Source organism: Phascolarctos cinereus, unplaced genomic scaffold, assembly GCF_003287225.1.
Source record: "Phascolarctos cinereus isolate Bilbo 61053 unplaced genomic scaffold, phaCin_HiC Scaffold_726;HRSCAF=1367, whole genome shotgun sequence".
Classification (NCBI taxonomy): domain Eukaryota; kingdom Metazoa; phylum Chordata; class Mammalia; order Diprotodontia; family Phascolarctidae; genus Phascolarctos; species Phascolarctos cinereus.
This window is the reverse complement of record NW_027556098.1, coordinates 393,288,451-393,306,811: the sequence shown is the minus strand read 5'-3', so window position 1 is coordinate 393,306,811 and position 18,361 is coordinate 393,288,451. Positions and strand designations below refer to the sequence as shown.

Here is an 18,361-nt window from a genome sequence, read left to right as displayed (position 1 = left end):
ATAACACAGAATTGTTGACAAGACCTACTTTCTTTTCACAGTTATATTACTTTATCCCAACTGACCATAAGCCACATGAGTAATCAGTAAGTATGAGAAAAGCCAAGCAGATGAAGATGTTTCACAGTATGGGCTAGATGACAAAGAGGGCCCAACTCATCTCTCAATGTGCAGAACTCAGAATAATACAGTGGTACCAGTACTCACCCCTATTCTGAATCACTGCCTTTTCATGGCAGAGGGACTTGCATAGCTCAATGAAACCAGCAGCTATGCTATACAGGCTTACTTAAAAGACAGATGGGTCATAAATAGAGAGTTCTGATAAAAGGTGATCCACTGGAGGAGGAAATAGCAAAGATGATCCAATATCTTTGCTAAAAAAAAAAAAAACCATGGAAAGTATTAGAATGATAAAAGAGATGACAACAGAAGATGGGTCCCTCAGGTCAAAAGGTTTCCAATACACCTCTTGTATTAATAAAGTGGCTGGGCTAAAGTCAAAAGGAAGCTCAGCTGCAGATGTGTCTCGTGATGAAAGTCCAGTGCTAGAAAAGGCAATATTTTACAGGAACTTGGAATGTAAGATTAGGGAATGGAAATCTGTGAAAGAAATATTAAACTTTAACATGTTGGGTGTCAATGAACTTAAATGGATGGGAATGAATTAATTTAATTCAGGTGATCATTACATAGACTACTGTGAGCAAAAATCCCTTAGGAAAAATGGAGTAGCCCTCATAGTCAATATAAGGGTGAGAAAAGCAGTACTGGGGTATTCTTCAAGCTAGGCTTCAGCAATATGTGAACCAAGAATTGCTAGAGAAGCAGTCTGGATTTTGAAGAGGTAGAGAAACTAGATACCAAACTGCCATTCACTGGATTATGGAAAAGCAAGGGAGTTCAGAAAAACATCTACTTCTGCTTCACTGACTACACTAAAACCTTCGACTGTGTGGATCATGACAAAATGTGGCAAGTTCTCAAAGAGATGAGAGTACCAGATCAACTTACTTGTCTCCTGAGGAAGCTGTATGCAGGCCAAGAGGCAACAGTCAGAGCCAAACATGGAACAACTGACTGGTTTAAGATTGGAAAAGGAGTATGACAAGGCTGTATATTATCATCTTATTTAACTTATATGCAGAGTATATCATGGGAAATGCTAGGCTGGCTGAATCAAAAGCTGGAATTAAGGCTGCTGGGGGAAATAACAACACTCTTGGATATGCAGACAATACCACTCTGATGGCAGAAAGCGAAGAGGAATTAAGAAGCCTCTTGATGAGGGTGAAAGAGGAGAGTGTAAAAGCTGGATTGAAGCTTGACATAAGAAAAAAAAACCAAAAAACTAAGATCCTGACAACTCATCTTATCATGTTCTGGCAAAAAAGAGAAAGAAGAAAAGGAAAGTGTCAGATTTTATATTCTTGGGCTCAAAGATCTCTGCAGACGGAAACTGCAGTGATGAAATTAAGAGATGCTCCTTGGTAGGAAAGGTATGGTAAATCTGGACAGCATCCTGAAAAGCAGAGACATCACCTTACCCAGAAAGGCTCATATTATCAAAGCCATGATTTTGTCAGTGGCTATGTAAGGCTGTGAGAGTTGGACTATAAGGAAAGCTAAGCGCCACAGAATTGACACTTTCAAATTGTAGTGATGGAGAAGACTTTAAGAGTCCCTCTCAAAGGACAACAAGGACATCAAACCAGCCAAAACGTAAAGAAATTAATTCAGGTTCTTCATTGGAAAGTCAAATACTGAAGCTGACACTTACATGCTCTGGCCACATAATGAGAAAACAAGACTCACTGGAAAAGACCCTGATGTTGGGAAAGACTGAAGGCAAAAGGAGAAGAGGGCAGCAGAGGATGAGATTAATATATAGTGTCATGGAAGCAATGAACATGAATTTGGTCAGATTTCGAGAAATACTGGCGTATAGAAGGGCCTGGGGTGCTATGGTCCATAGGGTCATGAAGAGTCAAACACAAATGAGTGACTAACCAACAAACCAGTACACAAATATTAAGAAGGGAGACAGAGGAAGCAAATGACAATATCCTAGACCATTAAGAACGCTGCAGAAGAGATCCCTGTGCCTCCTCAGGCTGAGCAATAGGTTCCCTTTCATTTGCAATGCTTAGCATTGAGACACTTTCCTCAGCTCAAAAGACGGCTCCTTGTGGTGTTTCACTAAAGAGGTTCAATTCACATGTCTAGTCCTTAAGCATGGAACTAGTGAAGGAAAGGATAATTCTTAGGCATCTTCCCTAGAGTGGCCTCTAACAGAAGATTGTGACTCCCGCTATACACCTTCTGAGAGGCTTAGTCTCTACGAGGTGGAGAAGCCCATTTCAGTAAGCAAAATATACAACCCTGGTTCTCCGAAGCCCGAATTTCATAAGATAAAATCTATCAAGATATGTCAACACAGGTTAAAGTGCCAAATAACACAGTTGGCCCTTCCACCCTCAAGGCACAGTGAGGCCTACCTGAGGCCAGCCCCTCACATGAACAACAACTTTTCCTCACATTGGCCTAGCAGATGGAAACTTGGGCATTTATCTCATCATGAAGTTTCATTCTGACTTGCCAAACCAGGCTCATAATGGCTCAGTTAGCATGTTCTCTGCCGCTCTCATATCAGCAGTGAGGAAAAGAGGCAGAGATTTTCCCCAAAATCAATCATGCCGAAGTAAGAATACAATCAGACTGATATAAGTAGTATCTATCCAGAAGCAAACCCTTAAGGGGACATAGAATTCTGCCTGGCCTATTTCTACTTAACACTTTATTAAGGATTAATGTGTGTGAGTTCAAATGAAAAAATAAAAATTACTTAAAGTTCATTAAAACAAGCTAGAATAGATGCCATCAGAATTGTTCTAATTTTTTGATTCTATAAAGAAGAGACAATCAGGTCCATGAGGGCACACATGTCTCTTTGGTGTTGCGTATCTCATCTAGCATAAAACACAATGTTCTGCATATAGAAGGTAGTTAATGTTTGTTAAACAGAAATCCAAGATGTTTCGACTAGGTTTTCTTTGTTCACTGACAAGCTAAGATATAGCAGAAAAATAAAAATTCCAGGAACCCCAAAATTGGAGAGTAATGTTATTTTAAAATACTTTTTATTTACATTTATCTTATTTTCAAGTCACCTAGATTTCCCCTATAATTCTCCCTTCATCCTACTGTGTTTCAAAGAGTCATCCCCTTATAACAGAGAATCTTTATGAAGAAAAAGGGGAGAAAGTAGAAGAAAAAAAAACCCAGCAAAACTGATTACTACAGCAAAAAACCAAACCCAAACAAAAACCAAAAAAACTCATATTATATGCAATGTTTCAGAATCTTGGACTTCAACCATTGCAAAGCAATGCAAAGGGGAAGAGGGGAGGCATATGCAGGGACAACTGTTCTTTCATAATGTTTCATGGGATCGAACCTTCTTCAATGTAATTTTGTAACATCTAGTTTTTACTGTTTTGTGGTTGTTATTCATTCCATTTACACTGGTGTAATCAATCAGAGTCTACAGAGGCAGCTAGGTGACTCAGAATTGAGACTGGAATCAGGAAGACCTGAGTTCAAATCTAACTTCAGACACTTACCATCTGGGTAACCACAGCAAGTCACTTAAGGTCTGTTTTCTTAACCACTGGAAAAGGAAATGGCAAAGCACTCCAGAATCTTTGCCAGGAGAACCCAATGGACACGGTCATGAAGAGTTGGATGTGAATGAACAACAATAAGAAGTCATAGTAAATACTGTTTACCTGGTTCTGCTTATTTCAGTTTTCATCAGTACATAAGTCTCTCCACGCTTCTATGTCTATCATGCTTATCGCTTTTTAAAAGGGTTTTGGTTTTTTTTTTGCTTTTCTTTTCTGGTGAGGTAATCAGGTTAAATGACTTACTCAGGGTCACACAGCTAGTAAGTATGAAGTGTATGAGGCTGGATTTGAACTCAGGTCCTCCTGACTCCAAGGCCAGAACTCTATTCACTGTACCACCTAGCTGCCCCTTAAAAAAAGTTTGTATTGATATTTTCTGTTTATTATCCCAAGTATCACTCCTCCTCTCCCCAAGGAACCATCTCATATGACAAACAGGATTTTTTTTAAAGAGGAAAAAAAAATCAGCACATTTAATCATTACAAAGAAAAAGTTGGACAGCATGTACAATATTAATAACTGCAGATCTCCCACTCCCATTAAAGGTTGGGATGGGGGTGTTAGCTTCTATCTCTTTATTGAGTCCTACTTAATCTTTATAATTTTGTTACATTTGCTTCTGATTTTTTGATATGTCATTCTTTTAATTTATATTGTTGTGTTACTATGTATATTAATTTTATGGCTCTTCTTACTCCACAATGCATTGGTTCATATAGATCTTTCCATGCTGCTTTGTATTCTTCACACATTTCTTATAGCACATAATACTCCATCACATTCATGGACCACAATATGTTTAGCCATTTTTAAACTGATGAGTATCTATTTCGAATTCTTAATTATCATAAAATGTGCTGCCATAAATGTTGTGGAGTATATAGGGACTTTCTTCCAGATGGCATCCTTAGTATACAAGCCTAGTAATGGAGTCTCTGGTTCAAACAATATGGCCATTTTAATTAATGCATAATTTTAAATTGCTTTCCAAAATGAGTAGACTATTTCACAGCTCCACCAAAAATGTGTAAGTGTGCCTATAATTCTATAACCCAGGGATGGGGAACCTGTGGCTTTGAGGCCACATGTGACCTCCTTGGGTGTGGCCTCTTGACCTAGTCCAAGTTTTACGGAACAATTCATTAAGGAGTTATACAAAGGGCCACACTTGAGGACCTAGCATGTGGCCTTGAAGCCACAGGCTCCCCACCCATGCCATAACCTCTCCAATATTTTGCCATTTTTGGGTCATCTTTGCCAATTCAAGGTGTGAGCTGAAACCTCGGGGTTGTTTTGATTTTCATTTCTCTAAATAGTAATTTGGGGCATTCTCTCATGCGGTTGTGAATACCTTTCATTTCCAATTTTGAGAACAGTTTCTTCATATTCTTTGATGTCTTATCTGTTAACATCAAATCCTCATCAGAGAAATTTGACACAAAGATTTTTTTCCCATTTGACCACTTTCCTTCTCTTTATTAATGTTGTCTGTACAGAAGCTTTTCAGTCTTAAGTAATCAAAGCTATCTAGTTTACCTTTTTTTAATTGTTTCTATCTCTTATTTGGTTAAGAATATATCTCCTACCCAAAGCTATGAGAAGTATATGATGTTTCTCCTCTAATGTTTTTTATAATACGATTTTTAACAAGATTGCATATCCATTTGGAATGTACTGGGGAATATGGTATAAAGTGTTAGTCTACACCTAATTTCAGACAGAATGCATTCAATTATTCCCAGCAGTTTAAAAAAAAACCCATCAAATTTGTTTTCCATTTTGTCAAACAAAGGGCACTGAATTCAATTGTTCTTGAATGTGCCTTGTCTAATCTGCCCCCCCCTTCTGAGTTTCTACAAGTGCTATTCCACATTCACCCCCATTTCTTTTTATCACTTCTCTTGATATTCTAGATGTTTTCCTTCTCCAAATGAATACTGGCATTACTTTATCAAATTCTATAAGGTATCTCCTTGGTAATTTGATTGGTATAACATTAAAAGTGTAACTTAGTTTTGGTAGTATTTTCATTTTTATCATATTGGCCCAGCCTAGAGCTGAGCACTGAATATTCTGCCAGTTATGTAAATTGTTCTTTATTTCCCTAAGGAGCACTTTCTAGTTATTTGAAATGGGATTTCCCTTTCTATTAGTGCTTTTTCTGTTTTGCTATTATTATATAGAAATGCTATTGATTTTTGAGAATTTATTTTGCAGTTTGCTTCTTTGCTAAAGTTGTCTAAATTAGTATCTTTGCTGATTCCCTAGGATTTTCCAAGTAAATCATCATATTGGCAAATAGGAATAGTTTTCATCTCTTTTTAAATGATCTTTATGGCTTTAATTTTTTCTTTTGACTTACTGCTATTGCTAACATTCCTATAACAAATAAAAGTGGGGAGAGTGGGTATCTTTGCTCCCCTCTCATATTTACTGGAAAAGGTTCTAGTATGTTCCCATTACGTAGGATGCTTGCTTTTGGTTTCAGATAATTTAATTTTAATGACAATTTTGAAAAGTGCCTCTATGCCTATACTTTTTAGAGTTTTTAGCATTTGAAAAAGTGTTGCACATTGTTTTTTTTCTGCATGTATTGAGATGATGGTTTTAGATGTTTGGGTTTTTAATGTGATTAATTATGTTGATTGTTTTCCTAGTGCTGAATCACCTTTAAATGCCTGGTATAAATCATATTTGGTCATAATGAATGACTTCTTGGATATATCGTTGTAGTCTGATAGAATTTTGTTTAAAATTTCTGAGTCAACATTCATTAACAACATTAGCCTATTACTTTTCTTTCTGTGTTTTATCATTTCCTGGTTTAGGTATTAGAACTATATCTGCCTCATAAAAGGATTCTGGCAGAGTGCTTTCTTTATCAATTAAAAACATAATTTGTGAGTTATTGTAAATAAAACTTTAAAAGAGTGATTAAATTCTCCTTTGCATCCATCGGGGTCAGTCTCCTCCCCCTCCCCCCCAATAGTTCCTTTACAACCAGATTTATTTCATTTCCTAAAATTGGGTTATATAAGGTCTCTATCTGTTCTTCTGTCAGTTTAGGCATTTTATAATTTTAAAGATATTCTTCTATTTCTTTTGTGCGCTCAGATTTGTTAGAATATAACTGTGAATAATATATTCTAATTATTTTTTATTTCTTCTGTTTTTGCCTTGATTTCATGTTGTTCATTTGCTATTTAATTGATGTGATTTTCTGCTCTCTTCTTTTTAATCAGATTAGCTAAGAGGTTATCAATTTTATCCATCTTTTGGAAGAACCAGTTTTTAGTTTTATTTATTATTCTTACAGGTTCTTTTTGTTTCCAATTTATCTTTCCCTATCTAATTTTTAATATCTTCTCTTTTGTACTTATTTTAGGTTTATTAGCTTTCTAATTTTTAAAATGCATATTCAGTTCATTAATCCTTTTTTAAACATTTTGTTAATTTATGTAAGGGCACGATTTTTCTACTGAAGACCACTTTGGCTGCATACCAGAAATTTGGGTATATTATTTCAATATTCTTATTTTCTCTTACATAATTATTAATTGTTATTATAATTTGTCCTTTTAACTACTTTGGTTCCAGGGTCAAGTTTTCTTTTCAGCCTATATCTTTTGTTTATGGTTCCTGAACCATTACTATTTTTATTGCATTATGGTCTGTAAAGGACATATTAACTATGTTTGGTTCTTTATATTTGTTTGCAATATATTTGTGGCCTTATACACGGTCAATTTTTGTAGAATTTCCATGTGGCAGAGAGGAACGTGTATATTCTTTTGCTGTCCCATTTAAGAGATGCCATGTATCTTGTAACTCTAATTTCTCCAGCAAGTTTCCATATTTTTCTTTTGTTTACCTTTTGGCTCCTGTCACCACTGTGTTATTCTTATAGCTCAGATAATGTTTTCTTTATGAATTTGGATGCTAAGGCATTTGGAGTGTATCAAGTTTATTACTGACATCAGTTTAGTGTTCATGATTCCTTTCAACACAATATAGTTTCCTTGTTTATCCCTTTTTATTTTTTGAACTTTTTTTTCTATATCAGACAGGAGGACGGCAACTCCTGCTTTTCTGAACTCACATGATACATTAACATTTTTTTCCATACCCTCCATTTATTTTGTCTGTTTTTTTTAAAATATGTGTTTCTCATAAGCAACAGATTGTCAGATTTTTGTTTTCTTTTACAATCTGTCACTCTTTTTTATTTTATTGGATAGTTTAATCCTTTCCTGGGCAGCTAGGTGGCCCAATGAATAGAGCACTAGGTTTTGGAACCAGCAAGACTAATCTTCATGAGTTCAAATCCGTCCTTAGACACTACCAGCTGTGTGACCCTGGGGAAATCACATAACTCGGTTTGCCTCAGTTTCCTCATCTGTAAAATGAGCTGGAAAAGGAAATGTCAAACCACTCCAGTACCTTTGCCATGAAAACCCCAAACAGAGTCAACAGTCAGGCACAACTGAAAAATGACTGAACTTAATCCTTTCTGCCTCTAATATTGGTTTTTATCTCAAGTAATGATGTTTCCCCCTCACAGTATTATTATGTTCCTTCAATTACTTTGCCTTAATCTTTTTTAAGGTAGCCCTATTTCCATTGAGTATCTTCCCCCCATCCTGATTTTCTCCTCTCGTTTCTTACCCTTTTCTTTTTGAGGTTTTACGTATTAGTTGCTTTTTCTCTCCTGCTTTTATCAGGTTATATAATTCTTCACCCCTTTTCCCCTCTCAGTTAAGTAGATTCCCCTTCCTTTCCTCTCTTCAACTAATTCTATTCATTATTTTTTTTACTTTAATTTTTGCATCCCTTTCTAAGGAGGATCTTGCTCTCTTCATGATCCATCCTCTTGTCTACTCTAGTCCCTCATTCTCTGATGCATAACCACTATATTTATCAGTTTCCCTCTTTTCTCTGTATTCCTCATGCAATCAAAGCTTTTATCCTAAGCTCTCCCCTCTAGGTATTTTCTTCCACTTCCTTGTAAAGCTTACCCCACGTATCTCCTTTTTCCATTGTGATTAGCTCATAGAAAAATGCCAATGCTCCACGGTAGGGCTCCTCCCCCATGGCATCCCTGGTTATATAGCCCATCATTTATCTATAGCCCCCATCAGTTACCTTTCTTTGCCTATTTGACTCAAAATCTCCTCCCAGGATCAACCCATGCTCTCTTACTCTCCCAAGTCCCAGGTGCCCCCAGAAGTTCCAACTCCCTCCCAACTCCCAGGAAAAGTAGACTTCTCAAGAACAAAATGCCGAAGGACACACCCAATGCAAGGTCCCCATATCAATTAATAGATCATCTCTCTTCACACACAGTAGCATGCTCCCACTACCAAAGTATGGCCTCTTTCCTTTCTCCCATCTTCAAATCTTCCTTCATCTTCTCTTTCTGAGATTACAGGGGTCACCTTCCTCTCATTGCTAGCCTTTGTTTTGGCCCCAGCACATCACACATTCCTCTTCATCCTTCCACTCCTCTCTCTCCCTTTATGTGCCCATGTTGCAATGTAGCCCCACAAAAAAGCCATCAATTCACCTACAGGCAGGGTGTCTGTTCAACATGCCACCCCACACACACCTGTCCCTTCACTGTTACTCTCAACAGCCTCCTGCCTTTACCCTGTCTCCTTGTGTACATTTAGAAAAAAATGTCTTTGCTAAGTCACTTTGCTGTCATACTGTTACTGACCTCGGCTGTTGCATTTATTCACTCCTTCTGTATTTCTGTTGTTTGGGGTGTTCAAGAAGTTAATAATCTCTTTAGTTCTGGTTTTCATTCTAAAAATGTTTCAAACCCCTCTTTATTACTGAACATTGGGTTACAAGCTCTTTGTCCTTTTCTTATTTGCATTCTCAGTACTTTGTATATTGCCTGGCACATAGCAGTCACTTAATGAATTTATATTGAATTTATTGAATTGAACATCCATCTTTTTTCATGTATGGTTAAACTCAGATTAGTAGGGCTGAATCCTGAGCTTCACTGCTCTTTGGAAAACGTTATTCCATGACTTTCTACATTTAATTGTTAGTGCAGATTGTCTTGTGTATTCAAATTTCTTTTCCTTTGTATTTGTATCATGTCTTTATCCTGATCTTTTGCAGAACTTGTTTCTGAATGCAGTGTTAAATTTAACTAGTATATATGTCTTGGAGTTTATAGCCTTGAGTTGTTTTTGGTTTTGGGGGGTTTTTTGGGCAATTGGGGCTAAGTGACTTGCCCAGGGTCACGCAGCTAGCATGCGTCAAGTGTTTTGTCTGAGGCTGGATTTGAGCTCACGTCCTCCCGACTTCAGGGCCGGTGCTCTATCCACTGTGCCACCTAGCTGCCCCTGGTTTTGTTTTTCTCAAAGTGATCTGTGAATTATTCAATTGGTACTTCATTTTCTGTATTCAGAAGTTCCAGGCAGTTTTCCTGAATTGTGGTATTAAAATTTCTTCTTCTGTCGTGTTCTTTTCAGAGACCTATGATTCTTAGGTTGTCCCTATGCATTGTGTCTTTAAGATCAGTATGTTTTGCTTATATAATAAGCACATTTTAATAGCTAATATTTATACAGCATTTACTATGTGCCAGATACCATGCTAAGAGTTTTACAAATATTATCTCATTAGATCCTCACAAGGACCCTGAAAAAAACAGACAATCACTGACCCTGAGCTCATTCAGCATCCTTCCCCTCATTTTTCATGCTACTAGCCCCAAGGCTGCAACAACAGACCCAAGGACAGGTTGGGACTTAAAACAAAATCTACCCTCACACTCCAGTGCCCATCCTTCTGTCCATGGAGACCCCAGCTTCAGGCTATAGAAGTTATCCTAGGCTCCGACAACCACTGGGGCTTGGGGGTAGGGCCCATCCCTTCTGAAACAAAAGCCTACAGGGTGCTCACATCCCCACAGCACCAGTGCTACAAAGCTTTGAACTGCACTGAGAGAGCCTAAGTTGCTTTATCTTTGACATATAATTTCTGTTTTGGAGAGATTTGAGAGGTTGGGAGTGATCAGACAAAATATCTAGCCCTCCATCTTGTTGCTCATGTGACCCATTATGCTCATCCTTTCTTGCAACAGAGTGATATTCTATTATATTCATGTACCACAATTTGTTATTCGCTCCCCAAATGACAGTCAACAACTTTGTTTCCAGTTCTTTGCCAGCACAAAAAGTGGTGGCATAAATATTTTTATATATTATGGCACCTTTCTTTTAGTTGTTGATCTCCTGGTACATGCCACCAATGGAGTTGATGAGGACACTATTCCTAATTTTTCAGTTAGTCTTATCAATCAAAAAACAAAACAAGGGGCAGCTAGGTGGTGCAGTGGATAGATAACAAGCCCTGAAATCAGGAGGATCTGAGTTCAAATGGGGCCTCAGACCAAACATTTGACACTTATTAGCTGTGTAACTCTGGGCAGGTCACTTAACCCCAAAGGCCAACAAAACAAAACAAACAAACAAAAAAGACATGGTCCCTGCCTTCAAAGAACTCACATTCTAATTACGGAGGCAACATGCAAATAACAATGTACATATAAGATATCTATTAAGTGTAAATAGAAAGAAATCTTGTAAACAAGCAGAAATGGACCCAGTCGGAAAAAAGGGAAGGAGGAACAAGAAGACTAATGACTTTTCCCAGCTTCATATTCCTATTAAAATGCTTTTATCTTAATAGAGTAAAGCAATTTTGAGGAAAAAATATAAGGAATACCAACACAAAAACACTTCAATCGGTCTCCAAAAAAATAAGAATATTAATGACAGGCAGTTCACTAATTTAACCAAAACAAACCAAAAAACCACCCTCTGACATGTTATGAGAATAACATGGGATGGACTACAATTAAGAACCTTGAATCAGAAAAGAAATATGGAATTTGATAAAGGAAAGATGGTTCCTCTCCTGAGATGTTATAGTCAACGCTCAGATAATTTTACCACCAAGAAATGGATAGATAGGCTTCCACACCTACAATGTAACAAATGGACATTCATTTGCAAGATGAAAGAGAAGCTTTTGTGTGAAGGTCACAGAGTCAACCAAATGTTTTGGTGATTGAGTGTGCTGCTCTGCAGTGCCCAGATGCTCTGTGATTAAAAAACATCTTTTCTCAAATCTCTAAAACAATACTGTTAAGACTTCATTATCTTACTTTCCCCCATCCAGAAATACTCTGGATTATGCTGATGGGAATTCTAGAAGGCAGGTATGAACCCGTGAGAAATATAATGGAGCTCAGAGATCGTCAAATCTAATCTCATTTTACAGACTGAAAATAAGACCCAGAGAGGCTATGTACCCAGGCTGAGGTCGAACTGCTAGTAATTGATTAAGCCATTACGAGAAACTAGGTCCACTAACTTCACCCCAGTTCAAGGTTCCCCTGACTGGATCATATTATTTCCTACTGTAATAATGAATCCTTAACATCCCCAAACTGGAGTTTAGTGACCTAACATCACTCATAAGCAGGTGTGATGCTTTCTAACAGCTGAGCACTAATGGCCAAAGTTCTTCAATGGAATAATGGAATTGAGAGCAACTGTCAGCCAACTAATTAAAAATGGGTCAGCATTATTTAGAAGGTCGGCATTCTCAGGCTACTGGGATCATTACTGGTTATCTACTTGGGAGAGCCTTTGATTTAAGCTGAAACTAAGCCAAGAAAGAAGTGACTGCTGGAAGGGTCTAACCTTTTTTACACTATATAGTCTCTATTTTTTTTCACCTTTCCTGCTCTCCCATTGCCTGTTTCCAGACTAATCTCAGTTCTCACCTGTGAAACTCTCCAGCTCTATATCCAACACTGCTGTACATATACAATGGAACAGACACATTAAGATTGACTATAGCTCTGTTGCTAAGAAACTATAAAGGAGAGAGAAAGTATTCTGGTCCTCCTCATTTATAAAATAAGCACTTTGCCTGTGGGAGAACAAATGCAATCTCTCAAGCCCCCTTGTGTCTTGCTCTCCTTTTTAAATGAGCCCAGAAAGATGATAGAGAGCAGCTGAAAGCATAAGCCATCTCCATTTTTTACATCCTCTCAAAAATGAGATGGAAAACAGAGTTCCAACAACCAACTGCTATAGTATTTATTAATCTTTCAAACTGTAGGTTTTCCCCCCTTGGCAACAATGAGGAATGTACCATAAAATGACTCTCTAATTTAAAAATATTCTTTGGAACACCTAAGAATAATTTAGTGCATATTTAGTGTTCTATTTGGGTTTAGCTTCCTGGCATCTTTACAGAAATGTAACCCTCTGAAGAATGGCATTCAGCCAATTAAAATATTTTTAATACTTTTCACTTTGGACTTAAGAGTACGGCAAACATTTAATACTAACAAATATTTAGTACATGGCAGCAGAGATGATGAATCAAAAAACATATGTTGGTTAAAGTAAATAAGAAAATCATGAAATTGTTTTAAAATAATAAAAATAACAAACCTATTTGGCAGTAGTAGAAAGATCAAGACTGAGAAAACAATAAAGTCACATTTGTTGAAGCCAAGGTCACTGACTGGATAATATAGAGGGCAACTTTTCTTGAAAACGAAATGCTGAAATACTTTTTTTTTGTGAAATTTCTATGTCTTCCTTCTACTTGTCCTATTTCATTTTGCAAAAGATTTTTTTTTAAATCCTTCTTTACAGCTGGGTAAGCAGTAGATTCCTTCTACAAACTAATGGACAAAACTGACTTTCCCACATCATTTTTTTTTGCATATGACTGATTTTAATTCATTGTCTTATTTCCAAAAGGACTTGAAAATAAACTGCTCTGTTCACAATACTGAGGTCTTTAACCAAGAGTTTGAGATCAAAGGCTAATCAAAACACTGAAAACAGTAAAACACATATTATGATAATTTTACTTGAGTCCAAATTTTAGAAAATTTTAATATTCTGATTTCAACTATGGAATGTGTTAAGAATGTATGACCTATCTATAATAATCAGCTTCTGGTGTACATAAAACAATATATTTTAAAATATCTAACTCTGTCATGCTTCAGTTATGTTGTGTGTATATGTCATAATTTGTACCTAGTTCCTTTTCTTGCTTTCATATTTAATTATCACACTACAAGAACATGTATGACACTTCCCTTAAAAGGAAATTGGAGGGTTAACAGAGAGGGAAATGAGTCTACTTTTCTATCCATTCTCACAAAAATCTGTCTCTCTAGAACAAGAAGGGTTCATGATAACAGGTAAAGTTATTAGGTGCATTTTTCAATTTTCTCCCTCTTCACACTGATTAAAATGTTGCTTGGAAATTGACAGTATGATTCAGTAGTATGATTCAAATATGAAGTCTGGGAATTACACTGTTTTTAAAATTAGTCCCATCAGAATTAAACAGTATTGTTAACTTTACTCGTGCTATGAAATTTAAATCTAGACACCACCTTATCTTCCAATATTAAAAACCCATTTCATGATTTAAATGGAGACTGATACTGTAAACCTCATTGAGAAAGAACTCTTCTTTGGTCTCCCCACGCCTGCCTTATTGTCCATAGCTTTCAAACCAGGAACAACCCCTGCTGTTACCAGAAATATACTTCGATTTTGCTGTGAATTCTATTTTCTACAGCTGCCAAACAAATAGTAAATAAAATTCATGGTATTTTTGCCCCAGTAAGCAGCTCTGTCTTCCAGCACATCCCAGACACCTGGCTTCAAAGAAATGAACAATAAAAATATGTTTTCCTGAGCAGATATTCCAAAAAGAGTATAACAAAGGCATTTGGAGATGATGCTGGAGAAAGAAACCATGCTAATAATTGCATGCATTTTGTGTAAGTAATCCCTTGAGCAGGCACACAGATTCATTGGATTACAAATATTCAGAAAATCAGTTTGCTATGTCACATCATTTTTGGAAGGGTTTTCTATTATTTATATATTATATATCATTATATATTTATATTATATCATTATATTTATGACAAATTGAACTTTAAACTGAAGCCAGGACTTAAGATGTTTTAAAATTTATTAACTTGCAAGTCCACATACAGGGCCAATTAATGTCTATCATCACCAAGGATGAACAAGTTTGAGATACAAATGTAAAAGGTTATTTAAACCTCGGTTGCTTACCTCAAATTCATCACATCACAAGTGGTATAAAATATTTAAAGAGTGGAGTATTTCTTGAGAAAAGCTACAAATTTTCAGAATGAAATGGCAACATCCTGCACTCAAAGTGAGCAAAAAAAATTTCACTTTTGATGTAATCCTTTGCTTCTTTTGCAAAAGCTAAATTCAATAGCAAATCAATTTCAAATATCAAAATGGGCTTGGGTGAATGGAAAGCAAAACAGAAAACTGCAATTTAGCTAAAACTTAAATGGCAAAAAACTGAAACGTAGGCCAAACTGCCAGACTTTGCAAGGAAAATATAGACCTTGAATTTTAAAGAGAATTCAATTAGCATCACCAGTGTTTTCCATAATCAACAGCTGAATGATAATTAAAGAGGCCAAACTCACACAGCAGCAGAGGAATCCCAGGGCAGCAGCAAGCAGCCCAACAGCCAGGAAGGCTGCCTTCAAGCTTACATGCATAAACAAACAGAATGAATAACTACCCAAGTGTGGATGGGTGACTTAATCTTTTTCGATTAGCTGCAGCTCAGCCTGGGCCCTCTGTGTTATTTAAATGTGCTCATCATATTTAATTAAAAACCTAATAAACTAAGGACTTAAAAAAAACCTTCTGATCTAAATTATTCTCTCTTCCTCATTCCTAACATTAACATGGGTGAATGATAACATAGCACTTTAATTTTAAACAAACAAACAAACAAATAAATAAATAGATGGATGAATGAATGAATGAATGAATGAGTGAATGAATGAATGAATGAATGAATAGATACAAGTATGTATTGGTTAAAGACATGTGCTTGCTATGCACAGCTTCTACAATCTGATCTAATTTCTATTAATCTGATTCAGAAGACAGTGAGGCAGCCTGGAAAGCTAGTTTTCAAGTTGCTGTAGATAACTTTTATCTATAAGAACACTCAGGCATCACCTTCTGTTTGATGGAAACCTATACAAACTTGACTAGGATTCAGCAAAGCTTATAAAATCTCAGTCTCAGGGCAACTTTTATAAGAAACTTCATACATACACACACACACACACACACACACACACACACACAATGTTAAGAACTACTGAACTGAAAAAAATTAGGTTATTTGAGACCTTCTAACTTAAGAATTACTACTATCCAATGAATGGACTTAGAAGGAAAGACGGAAGTTTGGAGCAAAACTGATGCTTTTGCCACAAACTCAATGCTGCATTTAACAAATGTGTTCCTCTGACACCTATTTTATAGAACTGCAATGTACATACAGAAATAGTATTTTGTATCCTTAGGATCTGTTCTTGCTTACAATCAACTCCTGCCAACTCCCTCAATTCCCAAATAATACCCACTAAGGAGAAAGCTTAATAAATGAAACAACAAAGATAATCTATTACATTCTGGACAGTGTGTTACATATTACAAGATATAAAAGTCACAGGCAAGTCACAGTCCCTGACCTAAACAGTTTCAATCTTACTGAGAAGATAAGACAAATACATGTAATGTAACTAGAGTAAATAGCAGAATTCAATAAAACAATACCAAAAATATCATGAGTTATTTTGGAGCTGTCAAATGGACAGCGAAGACACCGCTATAGGAACAAATGAAGAAGAGCTCATATGGTCATTTGAGTTGGCCTGAGAAGATTTATGAAGAATGAAGAGTATGCACTGGGTCTTGAAGGATAAGTAGGATGGGAGTAAAGGCAGGATAAAATCTAAGAGGAGGAGGAAGAACATTACATCAGTAGAGACCAATCTGTCAGAATTATATCTGATTCCTCCTTAACTCTACTTGCAGAGTTGCAGAGATTTATGCAGTCAGGTAGAACAACCAGAATGTCATAAGTATGCAAGACACTAGGAGAAAAAAAAAGGAAGGTAGATACTAATTTCTCTATGAAATTAATCATAATTAAGACCCATTTCTTCTCTGATTCCTGTGGTTCACATAAGTAGATAAAGAAGATTTTTTTCTTCCCCTAGGCTGAGCCTAGTTGTAGGAGACTCTCTTGTTATCTACTTAAAGGCTCAAGGTCAGACTACATTCATGGTCGTGTATGCCAGCCTATACATCACATATACTTACTGTCATTCACACTCAATTCTCTCTCTCTCTTCTCTCTCTCTCTCTCTCTCTCTCTCTCTCTCACTCACACACACACACACACACACACACACACACACACACACACACACACCTGGGAATGGTTTGATCTCTGGCTCATTAATGGTTAGATGACTGACAAAACATTTTTCAAAAGCTGGCTGCAATAGAACAAGAAGCAAATGTGATAAAATGAGACCAAAGTGACAATGATTTATGGAGTTAATGATCATCATTCCGTACTCAGGGTGTTCATTTTTTGGAACAATGTTTTATTTTTCAATTAACCTTGTGAGTGTGTTTTGTAAGGCTCCACTTCTCATCATTTAATTCTGACTGCAATGGTAGTGCTGTCAACATGCTGCCACCACAGAGGCAAGAGCTAAGTGTTATATATACCAGATGTTCTAGGGCAAAAAGGGTATTTATATATCTGAGGGTAGGGAATTTAGGGAAGAGGGTAAAAGCTGGAAGGCAACATCAAGGTAGAAGAGACGGGGCCGAGGTAAGAGGCATTTGCAATTGTACAAAGAGGCCAAATAAGAAACTAGTGTGTCTTTTATGTTTCAGGACAGGATAAGCAAAAGAAGATTCACTTGAGTAATAACCCTAGGGATCTCTACAAGGATTTCTACATTCAGAGCTCTTGACTTTCCTTCTACTGTCCTAGTAAAAGTCAAAGATTCTCTTTTATTTCACAATAGCTTCTTCAGACACCCCTTATTTCGAAAAGAGTAACCTGGTTTAATCTAAACGGATGTACCTAAACTCTTATCTACTTCAATCAAAAATATGAAGAATGAGGACTCACATAACTATGACAATAACAACAAAAGAAGCTTCAGTGTTTTCAACCTGAACTGTGGTATGAATAATTTTTCGGTGATGCAAAAAGAAACTTTTCATATTTTAATTAATCAAGGATTTGGGAATTGGCTATTTTTTTTAAACTACTAATTTCATCACAAGTCTGACAAACTAGGAATTCACACTGAATTGGCTACCTCAGTTTTAAAGACTTCCAATGCCAAAGGCACAAGGCTTCTTTCAAATTTCTTCAGTCACTATACTAATATATGTTCACTTCTGGGACTAGTGAAATACACAATGAAATGCTGAATTGTTTTGTTTCTCAGCATGCTCCAGAAGAGAGGTGTTTGAGTCAGCCTAGAGAGGACAAGGACCAATAAGTGATGTCCCTACATCTGTAACTGCAAAAACACAACGCATCCAGAACTCTTTAACAGTAACACCCTAATGTCACAATAGCTCAGGTCTGCACAACTTGCAGTCTGCAGGTCACTTACAGCAAACCAAAGGATTTCTCACCACACCGCGAAAAATGTAGTGGAAAACATCCACTGTATGTGGAGGAAATCTTTTGGCATCCTGCAGGCAGGTAAACGGCC

At 36.7% G+C, this 18,361-nt stretch overlaps 1 protein-coding gene across 6 annotated transcripts in view; it reads right to left on the bottom strand.

Annotated features, from left to right (window-relative positions):
- The window catches only part of RERE (arginine-glutamic acid dipeptide repeats), a 564,089-nt gene that overhangs the window by 128,070 nt on the left and 417,658 nt on the right, over positions 1-18,361 (bottom strand). The window lies entirely within an intron of this gene.